Source organism: Triticum aestivum, chromosome 3D (genome assembly GCF_018294505.1).
Source record: "Triticum aestivum cultivar Chinese Spring chromosome 3D, IWGSC CS RefSeq v2.1, whole genome shotgun sequence".
Classification (NCBI taxonomy): Eukaryota; Viridiplantae; Streptophyta; class Magnoliopsida; order Poales; family Poaceae; genus Triticum; species Triticum aestivum.
This window is the reverse complement of record NC_057802.1, coordinates 355,537,005-355,547,169: the sequence shown is the minus strand read 5'-3', so window position 1 is coordinate 355,547,169 and position 10,165 is coordinate 355,537,005.

Genomic DNA, 10,165 nt, shown 5'->3' with positions numbered 1-10,165 from the left:
GAGACAGCTGGCTGAGCCCCCAGTCCTTGCTGCTCCGGTTGATAAGGAGCCCTTATTACTGTATGTAGCTGCTAACACACGAGCCGTCAGTGTGGCTGTGGTGGTGGAGCACAAGGAAGAGGGCAAGGAGTATCCGGTTCAGCGGCCGGTTTACTACGTAAGTGAAGTGCTCATCGAGTCCAAACAGAGGTATCCACATTGGCAGAAGCTTGTTTATGGCGTATTCATGGCAAGGCGGAAGCTTAAGCATTATTTCCAAGGTCACCCCATCACTGTGGTTAGTTCTGCTCCCCTTGGAGATATCATCCAAAACAGAGAAGCCACAGGAAGAGTGGCTAAGTGGGCTATTGAGCTTGGGCCTCATGGTCTGAAGTACATACCACGCACTGCTGTTAAATCTCAAGATTTGGTGGATTTCATCAACGATTGGACAGAGCTACAGGTGCTTGAAGAAAAGCCGGACAATACATACTGGACTATTCATTTTGATGGGTCCAGGCAATTGGAGGGTTCGGGGGCTGGAGTTGTATTGGCTTCCCCTAAAGGTGACAAGTTTCATTATGTGCTATGGTTGATGTTTCCTTGTACTAACAATGTGGCTGAGTACGAGGCCTTGCTCCATGGTCTTCGGATGGCTAAGGAGATGAGCTTGAGTCGGGTAAGATGCTTCGGTGACTCAGACTTAGTTGCTCAACAAGTATCAGGCAAGTGGGACTCCAAGGACCCTCTCATGGCGGCTTATCGCCGTGAAGTTGATGCCATTGCTGGACACTTTCAGGGTTACCAAGTAGAGCACATCGATCACAGGAAGAATGAGGCGGCTGATGCATTAAGCCGGCTGGGCTCTCAGCGAAAGCCGGTGCCGCCTAATACTTTCTTGGACATCCTGCATAACCCTTCTGTCAAGTTACCTACAGAAGAAGACTTGGCTGTCCCTGACCCGGAAGCACAGTTGGTGGTGGCTCTCCATATCACCCCAGACTGGACAGTACCATACTTGGCATACATGACCCGGGGAGATTTGCCTGAAGACGAAACTCTGGCCAGGCAAATAACCCGGCGGTCTAAGTCAATGGTCGTCATCAATGGTGAGCTGCATCGCCGCAGTGTTACTGGAACGTTCCAGCATTGTGTTTCCCCTGAGGAGGGTCAAGAAATCTTACGTGAGATTCACGAAGGGGATTGTGGCCATCATGCCGGCTCAAAATCCCTTGTGGCCAAGGCTTTTCGTCATGGTTTTTATTGCCTGACAGCTCATGCTGATGTGGAGGACTTGGTCAGTAAATGCGACGGTTGTCAAAGGTTCTCGCGACGGGCTCATGTGCCGGCTCAAGAGCTCAGGATGATTCCAATTACTTGGCCATTTGTGGTCTGGGGGCTTGATATGGTTGGGCCTTTTAAAAGATCCAAAGATAAGAAGACCCACCTCTTGGTGGCAGTTGACAAGTTTACAAAGTGGGTTGAGGCAGAGCCCGTTAGCAAGTGTGACGCGGCCACGGCGGTTCAGTTCATGAAAAGGGTGATATTTCGCTTTGGCTTTCCACACAGCATTATAACTGACAATGGGACCAATCTGTCTAAAGGCGCCATGGAGGAGTTTTGTCAACGAGAGCATATTCGACTTGATGTTTCGTCAGTAGCTCACCCTCAATCCAATGGTCAAGCTGAGAGAGCTAACCAGGAGATTTTGAAGGGTATTAAGCCCCGGCTTTTGGTCCCTTTGCAACGGACGCCGGGTTGTTGGGTGGAGGAGTTACCCTCCGTGTTATGGAGCATCAATACTACTCCTAACAGATCTACGGGTTACACGCCTTTCTTCATGGTTTACGGAGCGGAAGGAGTCCTCCCTAGCGACATCCGTCATGATTCACCTTGGGTGGCGGCTTATGTTGAGGCGGATAATGAGCGGGCGCGCCAAGATGCTCTTGACTTGTTGGATGAACAGCATGATGTGGCAGCAACTCGTTCGGCGATTTACCAACAAGACCTGCGTCGTTATCATAGCCGTCGGGTTAAGTCCCGGGTCTTCCAGGAAGGTGATCTGGTGCTCCGGCTCATTCAAGATCAAACAGATGCACACAAGTTATCCCCTCCTTGGGAAGGGCCCTTTGTGGTCAGCAAGAACTTGCACAACGGGTCGTACTACCTTATTGACGTTCGGGAGCACAAAGATTCACGCAAGTCGGAGGAAGAGACCCGTCGGCCGTGGAACATAGCTCAGCTCTGGCCTTACTACACTTGAGCCACCGGCTCTCATAATGTACATTATTCTATAGTCATGTATATATTATGATAAATAATAAAGCAGGACCTCTGTCCTTTTCTCCTCCAAAGGTAAACGTATTATTTCCATTACAACATCACATGGTCACTTGGAGGTGGATCCGGCTCATGATCGTATCCGAATCTAGCCGTAAACAATATAATCACCTGGGGGCTTCCTGTTCAAACATAGGTCGTATTCGAACCAAAGAGAACATAGCTGTCGATACCCACTTGATTGGCACACTGCCGAGCTCATCGGGGAGTTTCCTTGATCATATTTGAATCATAGTTTAACCCCTTTGAGATCCGACGTGGATCATATTCGAATCAGCGTCGTTAAACAACTTTTAAGGTCATTTGGGGGCTTCCTGTTCAAACATGGGTCGTATTCGAACCAAAGAGAACATAGCTGTCGGTACCCTCTTGATCGGCATCGCCAAACCCACTGGGAGCTATATGATCAAATTTGAATCTTAGCTTAACCCCTTTGGGACGGGTCTCTGGTCGTATTCGAACCGGAAGCCCCTAAACTCTGATCTTCGGATTTGCAACAAGTTCTTCTGGTTGTATCAACAGGGTGCACGGCGGTTCTTACTCCGCCGACTTAACTTTGATTCACAATGTTAGTAACACACAATAAGCATTATCAATACTGGTAAGCCGGAGTTGAGGTACCAACCTTATTGTCCAGGTTTCTTGAAGGCCTGTGAGTATGCTATTATGGTTACATAAACCGGAGGTATACTTGAAGGCCTGTAAGTATGCTATTATGGTTAAATCAAGGATATAATTGAGGGCCAGTCTTTGGTGACTTGGCTTCATATTCCGGGTTATATGTATAAGTTCTATGATTCTCAGTGCGGTAAGCCGCCTAGAGACTTGTGACTTGTTTTCTATACAGGATGGTTAAAGATAGCTATTCGAGCATAAGGAAAATAAATGATCAATTATGACCCGGAGGAATATCAGGAAGCAACTTCAATGGAGTTAATCATTCAACATGCGCACGATGGCGCGACAAAGTTAAAATGTTTGTCCTACTCTATTACAAGACTCCCCGAGTCCAAAAGGTGAGGCATTGTTTTACAGGCATAACCACGGGCCGCCTAAGAGTTAAGATGCTTGCCGGGTCGAAGCTTCCGGTTCATCCCTCTCCGCTCCTCCGGCTGTTCCTATAACCTGGAAGGTTGATGATTTCCAGTCAATTTCGCTTAAAGCTTCAAATTGAGCCGCCTCGTCAATTAACCCAGCCGGGTCAACTTCTGGGGCGAAGGTATGCTTACGAGTCGGAGGGATCAAGCTGATTGCTTCGTAGCGTGGAGTGGGGATCCTCTGATTCTCCGAGTCATAACCCGGCTGATACTTGGTAAGATCGGTGTCGTTCCCAATCAAGGTAGCCACCGGGCGCACGCTCTTCACACAGGCAGCAAAGTCTTGTTGATCGAAGGGTGTACCGTCTTCCTTCAGACTGGGGTATCCAAGTGCAATCTCCGCCGGGTCTAGCTCTGGGAGGAAGGCTTTAGCCCGGCTCAGAGCAGCTATGGCTCCGGCTATTGCAGAAGCCCGTCGTAGCTCTTGAAAGCGCTGAGGAAGAACGGCAAGCCGCCAAAGCACGTCCGCTAGGTGAGTCGGAACCTCATTGGACAGGGCCACAACGGCCAAGGCGCGTTGTGACCCGGTGTAGAGTTGCTCCACCAGAGTGTACACAGCCTTCAGCTTGGTCAGCACATTTTGATTGAGGTTGGCGCTTCTGGGACCTGTTTTACAACGTCAGGTAAGCCGCTAGCAATGATGGGAATTATGAGACATAGAGAATGTAAACTTGTTGAAAGTCTGCAGAATGACTTACCGAAGATTGCGGCGACCATCTGTGACACATGGCGCTTTAGGCCGGAGAGTTCGGCGGTTCTCTCCGTCAGAGCCGCCTCCGCCTGTTCGGCCCGGCTGACCAGAGCAGCTTTCTCTTCGGCCCAAGTCTTCCTTTCGGTTTCAAACTTCTTCTTCAGCTTCTCTTGAGCAGCAACACTGGATTCAAATTTAGCGTTGGCCTTCCGGGTCTCAGTTTCCTGAGTCTTCAGGCGGTTCTTCAGCTCAGAGATATCAGCCTCAAATTTCTTACAAGCAGCCTGTAGAATTTCCGGGTTATAGTATGAATAATTATTATACAACTTTAAAGTCCCAAGCTCTTTCCAAGCAAAGACACTTGGCACTTGGGGGCTAATGTATGCTGAAAGGTTCTATCTACAAATTGCCGGTTCGTGAAAGTAAGCCGGAAGTTAAGTCTACAACATATTCTATCATAAGAAGTAGACTTGGGGGCTAAGTATGGTAAAGATGACTATGCAGTAAGCAAGAGAGTGGTACCTCAGACTTCTGCTGTATCTGCTTCACCATGTCAATCTCCAGGTCCCGGCTGTTGTGCACCTGATTGACATAGCCGGAGATGATATCTCCAATGCTCAAGTTAGCGTAGTTAGTGATGTCCAGCTTGGCCCTGCGGCGCTCTAGCAACTCTTCCTTGGCAGAGCACTTAGCCAGCGCAGTGGGTCTCCCCGGCTCGACAAACTCCATCTGGGTGATTACCACGTCCGGGTCATCGGCCGGCTGAGCCGGGCTGGAGATGTCCGGATTGATAGAAGTCTGTATGACTGGCTCATCGGTTGGAGCGGTGGCTTCAGGAGCAGAGGCAGTCGGCGGCTCTTGAGCTGAAACCTCCGGCTCAGTCAAGACCGGCTCTTCGACCGGTTTATTCTTTTTCGCCCTCTTGCTGAGCTTTGCCTGGGCACTGAAAGGACAAAAGGTTAGTACAAAAGCATGAGTAAAGATAAGCACAACGCAAGATGATCATCGTTACCCGGGTGCGGTCTTGAAAGCCGGCAGGTTAGATTGCATAGAATCACTAGAGGAAGGTGAAGTTTCCTGATAATTTGAATCAGAAGAATTGAGCGGTTGACGAGTAACGCCCGCCAAAGGATGAAAAGGATATAAGTTGGAGATAACCTCGGTTCGGCGCTTCCTTGATGCTTCAGGTAAGCCGGAGGAGAGGTCTGCATCCTTGTTGGTCCGGGTGTGCCGCCGGCTCTCATGAATCTGTTGCTTCAAAAGAAATTGAGGATCTTGATAAGCTAAAGGATGTGAAAATCTTACTTTCCGGGTTACTCTTCGGACTTTCAGCCTTGGCAAGGGCTCCGAGTCGGAGGAAAGTGTCGTTACCTCTTCAGTCACCGGGTTACTTGCTCCGGTGTCATCCTGCTGATGATCAGTATCGATAAGGTGGATAGGAATAAAGAAGAAATTGAACAAGAGCCTACAGATTCAGGGATTACCTATGACTCGGAGTTGTCACTTAGCTGAAGCAGCTCTGAGGCAGTAGGCCTGCTTCCCTTCTTGCGGGGAGCGCCTCTCCTGGCGGCTTTCTTAGCCTTCCTGGCTTTTTTGGCCGCTTCATGGTCATATTTGACCTTCCAGAACTTGTCATTAGCCTAAAACATACAGCAAAGATTTCTTAAGGTTCAGATGGAAACTATTAAAAAGAAAACCAAGGTGGTCAGGTCAGTGGCTTACCGCCGGAGCCGGGTTAGCTTGGCAGAAGGGGTTCAGGCCGGTTCTCCCACAGTCAGCTAAGCTCTCATTTAGGAGAGACTTGGTCATGTCGTCCACAACGTCCTCAGGAAGATCGTTGGGGCTGTGCCGCAGAGGGTCATCCTTCCGGCCCGTGTAAGCACACATTAAGCCGGGGCGGCGGCTCAAGGGGATCACCCGCCAAGAGATCCAAACCCGGACCAGATCAATGCCGTTGAGGCCGTTTCCCAGGAGAGCCTTGATCTTATTGATGGTGGGGATCAGAGGTTGACGCTCAGCTTGAGAGAGTTTGTCTGGCAAGGGATGATTTGGCTCCAGATGCAGGGCACGAAAGCCGGGCAGAGGGCTCTCGTCAGCCGGAGAAGTGTCCTGGCAATAAAACCATGTCTGGTTCCAGTCCTTTGGATGGCTTGGCGGCTCAGCATAAGGAAAGAGGCAGTCTCTCCGGCGTTGAATGGAGATTCCACCAAGTTCCAGGCTCGGCCCGTTGGCGCACTCATTCTGGCGGTTCAGATAAAATAGCTCTCTAAAGAGCAGCAGGCTGGGCTCTTCTCCAAGATAGACTTCGCAGAATACTTGGAAGTTGCATATATTTGACACGGAATTGGGTCCAATGTCTTGCGGCCGTAGATCAAAGAAGTTCAGAACCTCTCTAAAGAATTTTGAGCCGGGTGGTGCGAAGCCCCGGCTCATGTGATCAGCAAATATCACCACCTCACCATCTCTTGGTTGAGGTCTTTCCTCCGACGGGTCAGGGGCACGATTGTGACACCCAAATTTTTATTTGGATTTTTCAAAAGATTTTATTTGACCTGAGGGAGGTGATTTAAATTTTTTCAAAAGAACTCTCCCTTTCAAATATTTTCTTTCTTCTTTATCTCAAAGCTTTTATTTGGATTCACCCAAGATCTGTCTTTGATCTTGGAGGTTCTTGCTTTTTATTTGGACTCAAGACAAAATGCTTTTCACTTGAGAAAAATGACTTTTGAAAATGCACTATGGCTTTTGGAGTAATCCTTTGCCACTTTCAACAATTCCCTCTTGCCATGGCATTAGTGAAAAATCCATTCTCCTAACCCTCCCCCTCATCTTTGGATCATGTTTTGCATCAAATCCAGCAAGTTGTACCTCTCCATACAAATTTTTCCATTCAAAACATATTCAAATAAATTTCTGTCTTCTATTCTAGCCCTTGGAGATTTACAAAGGAGCTACCATCTCTGCTTTGATTTTTGCCCCCAAACCAACTCCCCTCCCTAGTCGTTTGAACCCTCAACCAAGATCCATGAAGATCCACTGGTCTTCAGTTCAAATTTTTTGAAACTACACTTGCTGCAAGTTTGGACCAGATTTGTCAAATTTGGTGAAATTCATTCAAATCCTTTTCTAAAAATTCCAAGTAAAATCAGGCAGCCTCTGGGTGCATTGAGTGGTCACCTCACCAAGTGCCAACTCCAGAAAAAAAATTCTCATTGCCAAATCATTTCGTCGAACACCTGCAGTGCATTGTCAAGTTCAGGTTCAGTAAAGTTCAGAGAACACTTCAGTGCCACTGTCGTTTTCTTCAGAACTTGTTGTCGATCTCGACAGTGCCTCGATGTCGCTTTGCTCCTCGTCCCCTCCCCCTTGTTCCTGCACCGCACGAGCGTCTGGCACCTTGCGGACGTCGGCGACGAGCAGCAGAAGGTGCGCCGCCCCGTGACCGACGCCAGCGGCGGCTTTGCGGCCGCCAGCGAGAGGCACGGCGCTGACGGCGCCACCCAGCGCCGCCCAAACCACCGGAGCTCGCCGCGTGGCCTTCCACTCCCCAGAACGCGCTGCCATCTTCGTCGTGAACCGCAGGGCGCGGAGCGCGTTCTCTGCCGCCGACGTGCCCGTGCGGCCACCCCACCGTGGACCGGCGCCATTACGCCAAGACCAGCCGAGATTTGCGGGGGAACGGCACCAGTAACCTCCACTGATGCTGCCTGGCCACTCAAACCTCCTGCCAATCCACTGCATCGCCGTAATTGCTCGCCGGAGATTCCCCGTTCACGGCCACCCCGTCGATCCGCCTATAAATAGGGGCCCCGATCTTCAACTCGAACCCACACCATCCCTGCACTCCACCTAGAGCACGCCTAGCCACTGGAAGACCCTCGAGCAGGTCTCCTTCCTCGACTCCGGCCGCCGCGACCCGCCACGGGATCCAGCTCGATTCGCTCCTGTGCGTGCGCCTCTGCCTCCCATCTCTTGCCAGTAGCTTCACTATACATCCCTCCTTCTAACCCGCGCTTCAATTCGAAGTTTGCAGCCCTCCACCGGAGTCCTCCACCATCACCCGAGCCGCCGTCTGCCGGAGAAAGTGTCGCCGTCGACGTGGTGCTCTCCGACGGTCGAGTCCACCACCCACCGACGCGGAAGGACACGCTGAAGCTCTTGGTACCTTCCGATCTTCCTGACTCGCCGTGGTTCGACGCCGGCGTCCACCGCAGTCTTCGGGCGCCGGCGAACTTTTCAAACCTGACATGTGGACCCCGCATGTCAGCCTCTGTTCTATTCCCCCTCGAACCGTTTTCTGTTGGCGCCTTCGGGCAAAATACGCTTTCCCTCTTTAGCTAGCGCATTTCTTTCCGAAGCATTTTCTGGTTTCTCAGTTTAAACCCTAGAACTTTTCTGTTTCATTACAGATAAGTCCCTGGACAGAAACCTTTATAACCTTTTAATAAAAAGGAATTTTTGAGTGATTCTTTTTCTGACCTTCTTAAAATTTTGTCTAGTTTTTTATCAGATTTATTTGGAAAATTTTTGGAGAAGTTTCTGTGCACGCGTTGGTTTTCACGTTAGTGCCCGTTTTCGTTATTACCGTAGGTTCCGGAAGAGGTGACGGAGCCGCGAACTTCGCCGAGCTAGACTCCGACTTCTCCGAACCAGGCAAGCATGTTTGAACATTTGATATGATAGGTGTTGTGCATGTTTGCGTGACAGTTGATGCGTGGCATATGAGGGTCAGTGAGTATCTCGTTGCTTGTGAGGCAACTATCCGTTTTTCCAAAGTCGCGATGATCTCTGGTGAGAGATGGCCTAATCATGTGGTGACATGAAGGGCAGCAAGGTGGTACTGTTGTAGCATACCAGCCTTGCGTCATCCGACGAATTCCGACGTTAATGTGGACGGAGTCACGTTATCGTTCTTTTTCCCTCCGTGCTGCCACATGTTTCTTTGCCAGGATGCGGTTTAGTAAGCTGGTAACCTCTTTCCGTGTACACACCAAACAGAGGGGCCGGGATGATGGTACCTTGGCCCAGGATTAAAGCCAGTCATCCGGTCAGGGGGCATGGGTGTTTCCGGTTGGGACCGAGAGGGGGGGCACCCCCTTAGAGCGCGCGTATAGAAATTTGATCCCATGCTACGCGAGGTTGTAGCCTCCCCGTCTCAAGGTTTTTCTTGAACGCTGCCGAGGGTGATCCCTGGCTTCGGAATATTGAAATGGGTGTGTACTGGTTAGACGTGTTTCTTCCAAAACACCGTAAACGGAACTAGTCCCCGTGACTACGGAAATCCGTTGGCTGTGGTCAAGTACAAACTCTGCAGAGTCAAATTCTTCAAAGTCATCGTATCCATGATCAAGTAGGATAGTCAGTATATCCATATCTATCCTCGTGGAAAACTTGTCTCCGGTGAACAACTCAAGTGGTAAACCCAGTTTAATTATTATTTCTGTGGATGGACTAACCTTATATTTGTCTCGTACTTGTGATAATTTAAACTCTCGAACTAATGAACTTTTGATCTACAATATAAGCCCTTTATGTGATGTCGCTCAGACGTCCGACTGTGGCATGTTCGTCTTTTATTTTCTGTTATAAGCCCTTTATGTGATGTCGCTCAGACGTCCGACCGTGGCATTATTATTATTTCTGCATTTTCCTCTCGAGGAGTCATTCAGACACTCGTTTGGCACCAGTATTATTATTTCTGCAGTTTCCTCTCGAGGAGTCATTCAGACCCTCGTTTGGCACCAGTACTACTATTCTGCAGTTTCCGCTCGAGGAGTCATTCAGACCCTCGCTTGGCACCCAGTATTTATTATCTCTATGTCTGAACGCACTGGTTAACTTGTTTATATGCTTCATGTTTACATTTGTTATATCTTATGTCCGAACTGTCTTGCGAGTACTTTCATAGTACTCACCTGGCTTGTTGATTTGGCCAGATGTTGACGAAGGCGATCTCTTGGATGAAGAGTTTGATAGCGCGTCCGACGCCTAGAGGAGTCCCAGTCAGTCCTGCGCGATCCCGGATATTGGTCACTTGTATTATATATGCTTCCGCCAC